The 16,258-nt window shown below is 46.3% G+C and overlaps 1 protein-coding gene and 1 non-coding gene across 6 annotated transcripts in view; one reads left to right on the forward strand and one right to left on the reverse strand.

The window, feature by feature from the left end:
• Positions 1–16,258, reverse strand: part of ATXN7L1 (ataxin 7 like 1) — a 240,750-nt gene that overhangs the window by 220,174 nt on the left and 4,318 nt on the right. The gene's annotated exons all lie outside the window — the stretch shown is intronic.
• On the forward strand, positions 1,479–1,551 carry TRNAG-UCC (transfer RNA glycine (anticodon UCC)). Its single transcript has one exon. It is a non-coding gene; the product is annotated as a tRNA-Gly (tRNA).

Here is a 16,258-nt window from a genome sequence, read left to right on the forward strand (position 1 = left end):
GAGGTGACTGGCGCAGGAGGGCAGAGCCCACATGAATGAGATTAGGGCTCTTCTAAGAGACCCCACAGAGCTCCCCAGCCCTTCCTCCAGGTGAGGACACAGTGGGAAGCCTGCAAACGGGAAGATGGCCCTCACCAGACCCTGACCCATGCTGGCACCCTGATCTCGGACCTCTGACCTCCAGAGCTGTGAGAAATGAATGCCTGCTGTTTATAATCCACCCAGTCTGGTATTTTGTTCTATCGGCCAGGATGGACTCAGACACCACCCCAAGCCTCTCCCCACCTCTCCCACCGCACTTTGCTGGCTCTGTGCTCCAGGGACGTTACCATCCTACCCCCTCTCACACATGAAGCTCGCCAGGCCCTGCCCCTGCAACTGCCCAAGGTTGTCCTGATTTCGGGCAGAGGGAGACCCAACCCCAGGAATCCTCTGCACGAGCCTCTGCCCAGCAAAGTGCCTCCTCTTGCCCAGGAAGCAAAAGCAGCGGTGGCCACGTGCAATCTGGCCTCTCAGATTTTCCGCCCTGGCAGGACTCCACTGCAGAGTAAAACAGCCTTGGGCAGATGCAGCTGACAGGGTGTCACAGCTCCTCCGACCCCTCGGCTGGCACACCTACACGGGGCCTCCTGCACACGTATTCCTGGCAGCTCTGACGGAGAGACGCACCTGAGCTGAGTTACCTCGGAAGGGCTGAGGAATCATCTCAGACAAACCGATTCTCTCCAGGCCTCCGTCTGACTCCATCTGACACCCACGTCTAGAGAAGCAGCAGTCACAGTGGCCCAAAGGGGCCAACAGCCCAGTGTCCATCAATGGAAAAATGGACAAACAAATCGTGCTACACATATGCAATGAAATATTATTCAGCCATAAAAAGAAGGAAATTCTGACACATGCTACAACACGGATGAACCTTGGGGACATGATGCTATGTGAAGTATGCCAGTCACAAAACACAAATACCATATGATTCCGCTTCTCTGCAGTACCTACAACAGGCAAATTCTTAGAAACAGAAGGTAGGGGAGAGGTTGACAGGGCTGAGGAGAGGGGGGAATGGGGAGTTATCGTTTAATGCGGGGGTCCCCAGCCCCCAGGCCACAGACTGCTACTGGTCCGAGGCCTGTTAGGAACAGGGCTGCACAGCAGGAGGTGAGCGGTGGGCCAGCGAGCAGAGCTTCACCTGCCGCTGCCCATCGCTCCCCACGGCTTGCATACCGCCTGGACCACCTCCCCACCCCCCAACCGTGTCTCCACAAAACCGGTCCCTGGTGCCAGAAAGGTTGGGGACCACTGATTTAATGGATACAGAGTTTCTGTTTGGGATGCTGAAGAACTTCTGGAAACAGATAGCGGTGATAGTTGCACAACACTGTGTACGTACTTCGTGCCACAGAATTGAACACTTTAAAATGGCTAAAATAGTAAATTTTATGTTAGGTATATTTTTAAAAGTTTAAAAATTAAATGTGAATTCCCTGGTGGTCCAGTGGTTAGGACTCTGCACTTCCACTGCAGGGGGCCCGGGTTCAATCCCTGGTCTGGGAATTAAGATCATGCACGCCGTGCTGCGTGACCGGAAAAAAAAAAAAAAAAAGCATGTAAAAATTAAATGTGCTCTATACTGTGACTTTAAAAAAAAAAGGCAACAGCTGCACCTGCCCTTACCTCACTTTGAAAAGATATGAGGATTTATTATACTTCCCATAAGAGCCTGACACACCAAGAACATGACCCCAGTACGTAATCCCCGGGCACCACACCTCCACAGGGGTCTAACACCTTTGGACACGCGGCCATCTGAGAGCCCCCCCTGGATGAAAGGTGCCACATGAATGTAAACATCCCCTTCTCCCTGCCCTCCCCTCCACCCACAGGCAGCTGGTTTCCCCAGGAAGGCTGGGCAGCCAGGCCCGTTCTGGGTCAGCATCAACTACCATCCTGTTATAAATCCTTCCCCACAAAGCACTGGAGACTGGTCCTCTTGCTGTGCCAAGAAGTCTTTTCTAACCATCTGTAATCCATTCAAAGGCACCCGGCAGGAAGTGGTAGCAAGGAAAACCCCTGCACAAGGCAACGGCTGGGACCACCTCGCCTCTCACTCTCGGCCAGCAACAGGAAGTCCTCCTTTCTCCGGACACAGAACATCTGTGGGAGCTCAGAAAGCTGCCGGGCGTCTGTCAGGGCCTAAATGGGCTCGAGACAGATGCATGCAAAATTTGGTCAGAAACGCAGGCTGTATTGAGTTTTTAAATTAGCTCTGAAGAAAACTCATTTGAAAAACCAAAACAAACCCCAGACCCTAAGAAGGGGGAAAAAAAAAATATGAAAACTACCTCAAAAATGCTTTCTTCTGATTTCTGCGGACAATTAGACCACAATTTCAAGCAGCTCCAGTCCCTCTCATTGTGGCTCCCCCTCCAATCTGGTGTTGTCAGCTGCTTCTTCCTAATAGTGAGAGCTTCATTTTTTGGCACTACAAGCTGAACCCCTCAAAGCATTTCAATGGTGAACTGGGACTGGCCTGTACAGGCTCACAAGAGCAGATTATTAAATTTTCAGGAATCTGGTGAGCCAATTAAGAAATGATTAAAAATTATATAAGCTCAAATTAAATGTATTATATTTAAAAAATAGAATAAATACTCAAAAGTTACCACTTCTATTCACCTTGCTACATTTTACTATTATCTATGCTTTGAGCAGGGGTTGAGAACTTTTTCTAGAAAGGGCCAGGTAGTAAATATTTTAGGTTCTGAGGGTCTCTGCTCAGCCATTCCACTCTACCATGGTGGTGAGTACAAAAGTAACCAGAGACAATACATACATTACTCAACATGGCTGTGTTCCAATAAAACGTTATTTTCAAAGCCAGGTGACAAGGATTTCACTGATGGGCCATAGTCTGCCAACTGCTGCTCTTGAAGTTCTTTACATCTGCTCTATCTGCACCGAGGAGGAAATCCTATGTTAAGTGTTCTAATGCACATCTCTTCCCAACTCTGAGTTCAGTGATAGCATACTGATGGCTTGAAATGTGGTGACAGGAGAGCTTACACCACAGAAATCATCAAATGCTACAAATCAGGGCTTGATTTATTATTCGATTACCTAGTTTTAAGAAGGTGACGGAGAAAACGTTAGTAATGCAAATTTAAATGTATATCATGTCGATAGAGAATACACTGGTGGTTGCCATGGGGGAGGGGGGTGGGAGAGGGATGGACTGGGAGTTTGGGATTAGCAGATGCAAACTGGTGTATATAGAACGGGTAAACAACAAGGTCCTACTGTATGGCACAGGGAACTATAGTCACTATCCTGTGATAAACCATAATGAAAAACAATATGAAAACAAATGCATATATATGTATAACTGAATCACTTTGCTGTACAGCAGTAATTAACACAACATTGTAAATCAACTATGCTCCAATTTAAAAAAAAAGAAAAAAAGTATATCATGTTGATAGCTGTATTTGAAGAAACACAGAAGTGAGGCCATATTCTCTTGGTAGCACTTGAGAACTATTATCCAATTCAGCAAGGAAGTCACTCTTGTCACCAACAATCAAGCAAAGTTCCCACATACATCTTTGTTCTTTCACTTTCATCTTCCCCACAGACTTAAATGAAAATATCAACCAGCACTTATGTCAGATGGACACTTGTTTGTCAATTTCGACCTTAGCTCAGCCGGGGGCATAAGAATTTGGCAAAAATCAACAAAAGATTTCTGCAAGAATCAACTGATGATATGAAATTTACCATAGAGTATTAAATATTGAATGATTTATAAATTGTATGCTAAACAGCCTTTTATCAGTAAAATATATAATAAACCTATACATGTACATGTGCAAATTTGTTTAGAGAGTGGGTTGTTAAGCATTTACTAGCACAACATTGCTTCTGATAGAAAAGAACTTCCAGATTAACTTCCAGAGCATTAAGACCTAAAAATGTGTGTGTGTGTGTGAAAGACAGAGAGACACTGACCCTCCTCCCAGTACAATGAACAGAGACAGCAACAAACATTAACAGACAAAAAAGGCGCCTGTTTCCTCAAAATACCATAAAAAACTAAATTGTGCTGTGGGTATTGAGTGGGTGTGCCACTGGAATATATTACAAACTGTTTCTCTTCAGTACTCATGGCACATCCAGGACTCACCCTAACTCCTTTTTCCAAAAGCGACTGTCTGGGGGAACTCACAGCCCTCATTAGGCCTAGTTCAAGTCCTAGCCATCCATGATGAAGCATTCATTCATTCATTCACTCATTCCGCAAACAATAACTTGGCTCCAATTATACACCCTTCCCTGTGTTCCAAATAGACCCACAAAGCAAAGAGCCCCTTCCCCCAGGTCAAAGGTCATGCAGGCAGCAGACTGAAATCTCTTCCTTCCCTGGGCCCCACTCATGCAAGCCACATTCACAACGTGAATGAATTTCACATTTCAGTCCCGAGTTCCTGGAAGGCAGGGCCGGGGCTATGGCACCTGTGCATCCTGCACACTGCCCCACCCAGTGCCCGGGCCGTTGGTCACTTTCTAGTGAATGGGTGATGCAGGGAGCACTGCTCTAGCTTCAGAACCTAAGGAGCACCACTCATCCTGGTTTGCCATTAACTTCAGCAGTTCACCGGACCCAGGCTAAATGCTGGGCTCCTGCTGGAAGATGGGAGAGCGGTTATTTTAAGTATAATTATCTTCTTCCTTCCCCAAATTAAAGAAGAGGGTCACTTGAGCCTGTGGGAAAACGTTTCTCAATGTTTTTAAACTCATACTCTACCAACCAAGATATGGTCATACTTTACTTCTGAGCTCTGCATACAAAGCTCACTCTAGCTATCTAGAATTTCCCATTGATTATGGGTTTTCACACTATTCATGCATCTTATTGAAATATGCCCAGTCCTTGCCCTTGCCCTCCCTAGCTCAAACCACAGGTGTTCAACTCTTTACTCTGAAAATTGGTAATTAGAGGGGGAACTGTAACTCTGCCTTTTTAGGAGGAACTTAACAGTTCATCCCTGTTGATGAGAAAGAGGTCTTTGCAGATGAATGCCAGCCAGTAAATGTAGATCAGAATGACAGAACTTTTTTTTTTTTTTTGGCTGCACCACGTGGCTTGCGGGGTCTTAGTTCCCTGACCAGGGATTGAACCTGCGCCCTCGGCAGTGAAAGCAAGGAGTCCTAACTGTTGGACTGCCAGGAAATTCCCAGAATGACAGAATTTGAAAATGACCATTCCACGACCCCCAAAGAAATAACTGATCCAGCAAGGATCATCAATGGAGGCTAAGATGATTCCAAGAAATTTCTTTTTGGGGAATAGGGTTCTCACTCGGTTCCAGAGCATAACCCACAAAATGGCATGCTAATTGCAGAAGGAAAGCATCTCTTTGCAGTGGAGAGGTGGTCACCACCTTTCCAAGTGATCAATACCTAATAATGGGACCCCTGACATCATGTGCCCCTGATGAGATGTTTAACGAAGCCCTCAGAATCACCTGGACGTATTCTTTCCAAAATGTCGAGCCTGAATCTGAGACTTCAGCTCTTAACTTCCAGTATGGAGGGAAAACAGGGCATAGAGAAAGAAGGTAAATGACACCACGAGGAAGTGATCAGACAGATCAGAATGGGAAGCAATTTAAACAGCAATGTTTTATACATGTATATACAGAAATATATACATATGCATATATTGTATATATCTATACATATATATGCACACATCCATGGGGGCACTCTTCTAGATTTAAAGTGACTAAACAGACATAAAAACCAAATGTAATGCATGAAACTTGATGGGATCCTGGATACATATTTAAAAAACATCTACGGGAAAAAGCAGCTATAAACTTTTTGAAGGGGGCGGGGACAGACAATGGGGGAAATTTGAATACAAACCGAATAGTAGATGCTATTCGGGGATTACCACTAGTTTTCTAAGTGTGATACTGGTATTATGATTATGTTGGAGAATGCTTTTATTTTTAGGAGATGCATGCTGAAGTATTTAGAGGTGAAGTGTCATGCTGTCTCTGACTTACTTCCAAATGGTTCAGCAAAAGCACACATACATACTTATATAAGGTGAGGCTCTGAGAACTTAAGTGAGTAGCTCAAGGTTACACAATCAAGATGTGTCAAAATGATAAATATTTAGAGGTGAAGTGGCATGATGTCTACAACTGATCTTCAAAGGATACAGAAATATATATCTTTATAAGAAATCAGATAAAATGTGAACTGATTTTTAACTCTAAGGGGTGCGTATATGAATGACCGTGGTACTATTATTTCAACTTTTTTGATACATGGGAAAATTTTTAATTTTAACATTAAGATGGTGGGGCAAAAAAGAAACAAGGCTGCAGGGGGCTGGGTTTATCAGCAAATCCGAACCGAGAACCTTCAGGCTGCTCAAAGGTGTCTGTGACGCTGGGCCCAAACTACAGTGCTTTTGCACTGCATTTTCACCACTGATGTAGGAACTCACGGAGGATCCTGGGGCTGCAACACGCTACGCTGAACTGGGCCTTTTTGCATTGTGGCTCCAAATAGTCACCTGAACAGAAGCTTCAGGAGGCCTGCCAGTTCTTAGAATCTCAACAACTTCAAAAAATCAGGTGCTAAATCAAAGAAACTCACAGGTCATCTCCAGACTGCTTTTAAAAACGAAAATATAAATGTACAGTTGTTTAGAGGATACAGAGTTTCAGTTTTACGAGATGAAAAGAGTTCTGGAGATTAGTCGCACAACAATGTGAAAGTACTTAACACTCCTGAACTGTAGCCTTATATAGGGTTAAGACGGTAAATTTTATGTTATTTGTATTTTACCACATTAAAAAGAAAAAAAAAGAAATAAAAATACAGGTCTCACAAGACACGTACCTGAAAACCAAACTGGATGTCTAGCTGAATTGTAACACTCTTATTAGTTGAAAATAACTCAGGAAAGAAAAAGGGATGATGTGGTCCCTCCTCCCTTCCCCCCAAATCCACAAGATTATAATGCAGTTGTGAAAATAATACATCAGGTGAGCAATGGAATGGCCAGGAAGTGTACGATGTAGGGGCCAAAGTGCATGATGGGTACGGCCAGCAGCACGGGGTCGAGGTACGGGCTGCGCAGCCTGAGAAGCTGGGGAAGCTCCCGCAGAGTGTTTGGGGCTTTGGCCCCGCAGAACGAGAAGAAGGCAAAAACCAAAGACGGGCACAGGGCTCGTAAGGGCCAAACCGCCTGTCAGGATTTGAAGGGACTGAGGCACAGGGGACCTGGAACACTGCGTTAACTGTGGTCAATGGGGAAGTGATGATGGGTTTTCATTCCAGGAACAACCTGATAAAATGTGACTTTTCGGGAGATTAATTTTGAATTGGTATTCTGGGAAGACGGAGACAGGGAGGCCAATTAAGCAGCTATTATAAAAACCTAGGTTGGCTATGAGGTGGGCTAGCCTGGGATGGGGGCTCAGGGCCAGGAGGGATGGGAGAGAGGCAGGGGACTGCTCTTACGTGGAGCGGGGAGGGGAGGAGGGAGGGAGGGAGGGTCTTTCTAGAGCTACTGGCTAAGGGAAGATACAAAGAAGGCTCTGCACTTGCACTGGGCCTGGGGGGTACTGGGGGTGCAGTAAGGATGCCTGTGAGGGGCTTTCCAATGCAGTATGCCAGAGGCGTGAGCAGGGAGAAGGGCGGGTTGCCACAGAGCAAACCCTGGAGGGAAGGGGGGAGCTGGGAGGGGTTGGCAGGAGAGGCCTAAAAGTGGGCATCACCAGGCTTCCCTGGTGGCGCAGTGGTTGAGAATCTGCCTGCTAATGCAGGGAACACGGGTTCGAGCCCTGGTCCGGGAAGATCCCACATGCCGCGGAACAACTGGGCCCGTGAGCCACAACTATTGAGCCTGCGCGTCTGGAGCCTGTGCTCCGCAACGGGACAGGCCGCAATAGTGAGAGGCCCACGCACCGCGATGAAGAGTGGCCCCCGCTCGCCACAACTAGAGAAAGCCCTCGCACAGAAACGAAGACCCAGCACAGCAAAAATAAATAAATTAATTAAAAAGTGGGCATCACCAAATCTTTGGAAAAGAAAATAAGGTGTTCAAAAAGCTCAAGGGCAGTCTACTATCTAATGAAATCCCCAATAATTTCGTTTGGAAAGCAAACAGCCCCCTAATCGGTCCAAGGCTGGATTATTCTATATTGGGTTTGCACAAAACAGAGCCATCTCTCTTTTCAAAGGTCTTCTGCCATTACGTGTTTGGTCTGAGCCTCTGAAAGTGACAGGACTCATTTGAGTCCATTTGCCCTGCTTCTGCAAAAGATGGTGAGGAAGGACACAACGGTCAAGGTCAAGGGTGTAGTGCCAAGGAACAGAAGCCTGGAGTCTGGGGACGAGGGTCACGGGGCTGTCATTGGTGGGTGGGCCGAATGGAGCCAGCCTCACCCAAACGTGACTGGTCTCACTTTCCCAGTGTTCCCCTTTCTTCCTGACAGTCTGCGGCAGATTCCATCACATGGGAAAGGTGTTCCAGCCCACGAGCTCTGGGCCTCTTCAGGAGGATCAAAACACCGGCAGGCAGACCAAGGGACTAGGGCCCATCAAAGGTCACCTGAAACCCCACGCTGATGAGGGAACTGCGTAGGAGGGACAGTGCTGAAGAGGAAACACATGTCGAGGGATCCCCTGGTCTCTAAAACCACTGAGACAGAGAGAGAGAGAGAGACAGAGAGAGAGAGATCTTCATCCAGTTCCTTGAGGACCAGCCAGGTCCCCACGTACAAAATGCTAAGTACCCTAGTTAATGGGGAGTAGGTGAAATCCAGAGTCACGGACCTGAACATCACCACGTCGCCCTATCCTCATGTGGGAGATGCATTCTGTGCCTCTCTCAGCCAGTCCAGTCACAGACTCTTCTTTGTCACTGCCCCTCAGAGCCAGTCACAACTAGGGTATCTCTGTGGCTGAAGAAGTCAAAGGTCTTTCACACCCACTTAGCAGGCGCATTGCCCATCAATAGGTCACCTCTAACTGGAGGGTATTGAAAAGGAATCTCCGTTCCAGCATCCAAAGGAGCACACCCTTCATGAAATCACTAACAATCCCACTGCCAAGAGGGAAACTAAAAAGCGGCCTAGAAGATGTTCAAAAGGGGGAAAAAAAAGAGAAATCATCACTGTAGATAGATGCCCCCGGAGTTGCTTGGCAACCATCTCTGCTAACACCTTCTCCCAAAAAGGAACAGTTTAAGTCAGCTCCTGAGATTTCCCTGAGGCCAGGGCTCTGACCACAGAGGCCCCAGAGCTGGGGCCTTGGGATGAGAAAGCATTTCACTGACGGGGAGACCTGGGGGCCCATCAGCAGGCCACAGGCTTACACACATGAGGGGGAAGAAAACTATAACCATTTTGCTTAAAGAACATGCTCTTTGAGGCAGGGCTGGTACTAGGGTGAGGTGAGTGAGGTGAGTGAGGTGCTCGAGTGCAGCATTTAAGGAGGTCCTCGCTCTGCATTTGCAGGAGCCTGTGTGTGCATCTTTAAACGTGTGTTCTGGGGGCCCCGCCGGCCTCCCCTTAGTCCTAGCCCTGCTCCTAGGGCAACATTATGACACAGTGCTTAAGAGTACTGCCTCTGGAATCAGCCTGCCTCTGGGTTCAAATCCCAGCTCTTCTTCCCTGCTATATCACCTTGGGTAAACCACTTAACCTCGCTGAGCTTCAGCTTCCTAATCTCTAAAATGAGGTTGATACAGGAATTGCCTTAGAGAGTGTCATGAGGGTTAAATGAGAAAAATGCACATTTGGCTCTATGTCTGGCACCTACTCGATGCCCAGTAAATGGCAGCTACGATTGTTATTTTTAAAAACACATAATAATAATAAGAAGAAATTTTAAAAAACATATAAGCAGCTCCCCGGAAGCCCTTAAACTGGACCTACGGAATCCAAGTGTCTGGGAGTGGTCCTGGTGCCTCGGCCTTTAAAGAGCTTCACAAAGGATTCCCAAGGTGGGCAGGGTCGAGAGCCACTTCCTGTAACCAAAGTTCAGTAAACATCAGAGCCACCTAGGGAGCGTGTTAAAATGCACATTCTTGTGTTCCACTCTGAGTGCTTCAGATTCAGTGTCACTGCAGCCTGGGATGCTAAGTACCTAGGTGATTTCAACACAGGGTCCCCCAAATGACCACACTTTGGAAAACTGAAACTGACTTGCCCTTCAAAACTCACAGCACAGGGACATGGGTCCAACTCTTCTTGTTTTTATTCCTGGCATCCTTAAAGCATGAGGGACAAAATATTGACCAAAGATGTCTAGTGAGTCAAGGCACACTCCTGGAGCAGTAAGGATGCCGTCTGTCCCCTGGAAGTGGCAGCTCGGCTAAGGCAAGGAAGAGGACCCAAGTTCCTGGTAAAAGTGACAGTCACCATAAGAGAAGCTTACATTATTGAGTACCTACTGTATGCCACATAGTATCTCATGTGTTTTCACATCAACCCTGAGAGCTGCTATTATTCTTATTCTGAAAATGAGGAAATTGAGGCTCAGAAAAGTTATCCTATTACACAGCTACTAAGTGGCTGAGTCCAGATTTAAATAATGCTCCATGAAGCTTCTAAGCCTGCAATGCCAATGCACTTTTGTGATAAAATAGACATAACATGAAAATTTACCATTTTCGCCATTTTTACATGTTCAGTTCACTGTCACCGCCATCCATCTCCAGAACTTTTTCATCTTTCCCAGCTGGAACTCTGTACCCATTAAACACAAATTCTCCACTTCCCCCCTCCCTCAGTCCCTGGCAACCCCCATTCTACTCTCTGTCTCAATGAATATAACTCCTCTAGGAACCTCATATAAGTGAAATCATATCGTATTTGTCTTTTTGTGGCCACTATGCTCTGAGAAAGAGCTAGACACCACCTTGGTCTGATACAACCAAACTAGGAATGTGTCTCCACCATCTTCCATACCCTGGTTAGTGTCATCAGTTTGGATGTCCTGTCTCCCCACCCCCAACCCAGGACTCCATGACCTATTGGTGTATTGCGGCAGGGTCACAGAGCTCCCCTGCTCCCACAATCCCCCGGCAAAAGGGGTCCTTGAACTGTTAATGTTCAGAGAACCGCAAATGGCTTCACAGAGCAGGTACACTGATAACTGCTTCTATGTTCAAGGAGCCCGTCACTGAGTCACTTTTATCTTCCTGATGTTACTCTGTCCTGCCCTAGAGAGTATTTACTTGGTTTCCTTTTTTCTTTAAGCACCTGATCCCTGAAATTGGCAAGCAGAATTGTGTTATGAAACCACAGGTACAAAGATAAAGCATCCACATAAAAACAAAAGCTTTCCCCACAGTGGAATTCCAGCTTGACTTAGAGGCAACTGCGTAGCCGAGTCTAACGCTGGCATGGTAAGGGTCCTCGGCCTCAGCTCACTTGCAGGAAGGGCTTTCCTAGGCTCTCATCATTAGTTCAAGTGCCTCAGGGTCCAAATCCAAGTCCATTTGGCTGATGTGGCCAATCTGAGCTCTGCCACAGGAGAGAGTAAGAGAGAGCCAGCCAACCAGCATTAGCTGGGAGCCCAACCTCGGCAGAACATCGCACCAAGAATTTTAGGAGAGAGACACACACGAAGTCAGTGCTTGACATTCAGTTTCTACAATTTGGAAGGTCAACCCACCGGCCAACCCTCTCGCTCTCCATCAGAGCTACCTTTGATTGCTGCGGTCATGACTGGACTCCCAGTGGTCAAGCCCTGGAGATTCCCCCATGGTCCCTGCAAGGCAAGACTGGCATCAGGGCTCCCAAGAAGTGACCCACACACTGGGGTGGGTGTGTGGATGTCCCTGCGGTCCTCTGCAAGGAGAGGGGCAGCGTCTCCTCAAGGGTGCTGCTGGCCTGGGGCAGGGGCACGCAGTCACATGTAGCTGCTCCTCTGACCCTTCTAAAGCCATCTGTCTCGCTCTCTGTGGCACAGAGGTGTGCTTCAGCCTCACCCCTGTGTTCTAGGATTTTCTCCAGTGGTGTCTTGTCCGTGAATAGCTGGTAGTTGTTCTTGTGAGGAGGGGCAAAGTCGGGAATGACCTATGTCACCCTCTTGGTGATGTCACTTCTATTGCAGTCACTAAATGACCCTAGTTTCCAGACATGAACATTGGGCCACCTCAGAGGATGGGGTCCTTGGATAAAAGGGATTTGATTAGGACAGGGTCTCCCTGTGTCTGCTGCTACCATTTTATGTCTACTTCCAAAGGATGTCATGAATGAAACAAAGCGTCATGAATGAAAGCTTAGCCCAAAGGATATAAACACGATGTACACAGAAAACCAGGCAAAACCCAAATCTGCCTAACTTCCCTAAATCACTTCTGAAGCGGAGGCAGCAGGCCTCTGTGAGCCACTGGCTAGAGTGAACATGGCCTTCCAGGCCTAAATAATGCCACAGACCACTTGGCACACAGGCCAGAGCCCTCAGGAATCCGATCCTCTTCTGCCCTTCCTATTTTCTAATCCTTAATGTGGAAATCCTGAAACCAGCCGCTTTGCTCTCCATCATGTGGATCCCCATTTCAGACAAATCCCACGGGTAATCAACTGCACAGAACGCCAGTTGTATTTCCAGCCTGACTTTAAACATAAACTGAAATCCTTAATGCTTCACCGTGACGCTTCTGACATCAGGGACCCCCGTACGATAAATGCCATCATTATCCGAATCGGCGCCCTGGGGTCTCCTCCACCCGCAGTGAGGGAGGGCTGGGCCACCCGGAATTAGAACCTGAATCTCAGCGCTGTCACCATTTACTACAGAATGGACACAAAGGTTTGGAGGGGTCGTCTCGGAAACCTTTGGAGGAGAACTGCGTGAGGGATGGAGTCTTCTCTCTTTAGATGCTCCCAAAGGTAGCACCGTGCGGGGGACAGTCACTGCTCCACGCGTGCTTGCTAAGCATTCAGTAAGGCTGCCTCACCGCGAACTCAGGCCTAAGAAACAGAAAGATGGTAGCAGGATATTGTGGAGTCTATTTTTCTTGTGTTCTCAGCCTTTCTAGCCTCACCTTACACCACTGGTTCTCTATCAGGGTGATTTGGTACTCTGCCACCCCATTCCCAGGACCTTGGGCAATGTCTGGAGACATTTTTGGTTTTTTCAATTCAAGGGAGGGGTAGGTGCCACTGGAATCTAGTGACAGAGGCTAGGGATGCTGAACATCCTATAACACACAGGACAGTCCCCCACCACAAAGAAGTAGTGTTCCTGCTGAGAAACTTTAGACCACTCTCTGCTTTGCTATCATCACACCAGCAACAGACTTTTTAGTTTCTAGAACATTCTACATTCTCTCACTTTGGGCCTGCACACATGTTGTTTCCTTTAGCTCCGTCCCACCCAGCCCTGCATATGGATAACTTCCATTCATTCTCCAGGTTTTGGCATAAATAAGATTTCTTCAGGGGGGCGTTCACTGAACCCCTAACCTAAATTAGGCCCCCTGTCGTGCTTTCCAACAGTACCCCAATTTTCCCTTTCAGAACACTCACCACGGTCGCCACGACTTTTTTAATGTCTGCCTTGGCTGCTAGGATGGGAGCGCCACAATGCAAGGGCTACACTTTTTCACTGCTGTCCCCCCAGGCCTAGCCCAGTGCTGTCCCACTGTCAGTCTCAAATGCACGATGGAGGCCAAGAAAGCAGGAGGGGGTATTAAAAACTAAGCAAGACACCCAGAGGCTTAAACCATCCTCCCATTAAGCAGGCACCAAAAAGACACTGCCGTAGCTCCTCATGAACTGATGCGGACCACTCCCTAAGATAAATGGAAAGGGCAAGACACTAGGCAATACTCATAGGATGCTATCAGCCATGTGGCGAAAGCAGGCAGGAAAAACTATCTATGTGTCTACTTGAATGCACATAGACTATCTTGGGAAAGATACGCAAGCAACTGGGGACAAGGGTAAAAGGGAGACTTTCTTTTCACTGCGTACCCTTCTCAACTTTGTAACACGTGAACATTATTTTTAAAAAATAAGAAGCATTTAAATGAGATAGAAAGAGAGAGGGAAACAGTCTACATTTTCCAGAGATAAAAGCATCATTCTTGTAGACTGACATATGACGAAAACCCAGCACAAGGTGACCGTACCTTCTGGAAGGAGCCAGAGCCACATTTTCTCCACATGAGAACCCAGGCACATGGAAATACTTGTATATTTAAAGAGAGAGTCATTTTAAAGGCTGTGTATTTTCAAAACTAGATGGTGCTGGAAATCCCCTCCCTCGGCTTTGCCGCCCTGGTTCTGGCGCTCCCCGCCCCCCGCCCTCCATCGGCGGGATGCTGATTCATTCTCCAAGCCCTTCTCCTCCTTTTCATCTTTCCTCCCTACCACCTTGAGGCCACTCTGTCTCTCATGTCCTTTCATCCCAAGCACTGGGCAAAAGAAGAGAGATGATAATGAAGCGCCAAAGTGAACAAATGTTGCTGCTCATTAGCAAAAGGGGAGGAAGGTAGGCTTAATGGAGAAAGCAGTTGAAATCAATGGCGAAGATGAGGTTTATCGATATAATCTGTGGGCTTGGTGTCTTCCTATCGCCTATTAGCATAGATAATGGAGTTGTCCATATGAGGATAAAGGGGAACTGTCCGCAGTTTACTAGAAATCACCACCACTTGTCGCTGGCTTCCCTGGCTTGGATTCCAAGAACCCTCCATTCTTACCAGGTCAGTTGCCATCTTTTCTCCGATTTGCTCCCATCCAGCCATAAACGCAGGGCTCCTAGACTTGAGTTGAACACATTCCCACGTTCCGTGCTTCCCCCTGTAGACCAGCCTGACTCCACCAGCATCTCAGGAGAACAGCAAACTCTCACAGTCACAGCAAGATCTTATTGTCCCCTGAACAGTTTTCAAACTGGAAGCATTCCACAAGTTTACCTACATCAAATCGAAACACCTGGGAACACTCACACACACACACACACACACACACACGCACACACACACGCACGCCCGAAGTAATGAGGGTAGGCTTCCAAAAGACCCAAACAATGATCCATTAGGACTTTCTATCTTCACTGATCAGATTAAACAACTGATCGATTATTTAAAAAATTATTTTTTAGACCTCCTGGTCCCCAGAAAGAACTTTGTAAATCTTTCTCAGCCATAAGCCCCAAAATGCCAAAGTATTTTTCTGTAGCTCTTGATAAAAGTTATCAACGACTACATATCAGCTGTACTCCATTAAAAGCATGGATAGCACAGAAATCAGTTTTTAAAAAATCCTTAGCTTTATAAAAGTATAACATGGTTTACTCTAAAAATGAAATTTCTGATTGAGTATATCTTTTCTGTTCATCACTGATTAGTTAAAAATCCTAATTGGTTATAATAATAAAATTTTCTAGAACTAGCTTCATTAATACATGATGATGATAATCCTAATAACATCTAAAAAATAATAACGGCACATATTCATTAAGTGCTTATTTTGTGCTAAGCCCTTTGTATCACCTCAGTAAATCCTTATAACAACCCTGTTATTATCTCCGAACCTGTATAGTCCAGGACACTTACGAGCCATAGGCACCTGGTCCTTATTTATGAAATGACGTTCTTAAAAAAAAAAGTTCAGGTGAGTCAATTAGAAAAGGGAGACATCTTTCTAAATCACAGATCTTTTCCCCAATTAGCTTGAAAAAAGTCTTCCAATAAATCTATGAAGCTGGAGTGAGAAAATTATTTTAAAAGGTTAGCTAGATGAATGGCCTTGGAATTTTCTATCATAATGGCAGCTCACATATTAGATTAGGCTGATCAGGTTTCTGGGACTCCTCCTCTTAGGAAATCTCAGTGCTTGATGGATCCAAGCTGACTGAGGTCAACCCCCTCTCCACTACGGGGAACACATCACCCTGGGCTTTGGACTCAGACCCTCAGTTTTCTCAGAGTCCTAAAGGCCACATACCATTCACAAACTATTTGCAGCACAATATGCTTTTGTAGGAGATGCAGTGAGGTTTGCCACCAAGAGATTATAAAAGGAGAAAATAAAGCCAGGATGTAGTAGTGTAAGGTATTTTTAATGTGAGGGCTTGCTTTTTTTTTTTTTTAAGTTTCTTCAAAAAACAGCCTGTCTAGTATGACTGCATCTCAAATGTAGGTACATTCAACAGAGACACTTAGGTTCAGAGGTCTCAAAGGGACCTCAGGAGACTTTTAATCCACTCCCTTACT

This window comes from Aethalodelphis obliquidens, unplaced genomic scaffold, assembly GCF_003676395.1.
Source record: "Aethalodelphis obliquidens isolate GAN/ISIS:26980383/991018 unplaced genomic scaffold, ASM367639v1 scaffold27, whole genome shotgun sequence".
In the NCBI taxonomy this organism is placed as follows: Eukaryota; Metazoa; Chordata; class Mammalia; order Artiodactyla; family Delphinidae; genus Aethalodelphis; species Aethalodelphis obliquidens.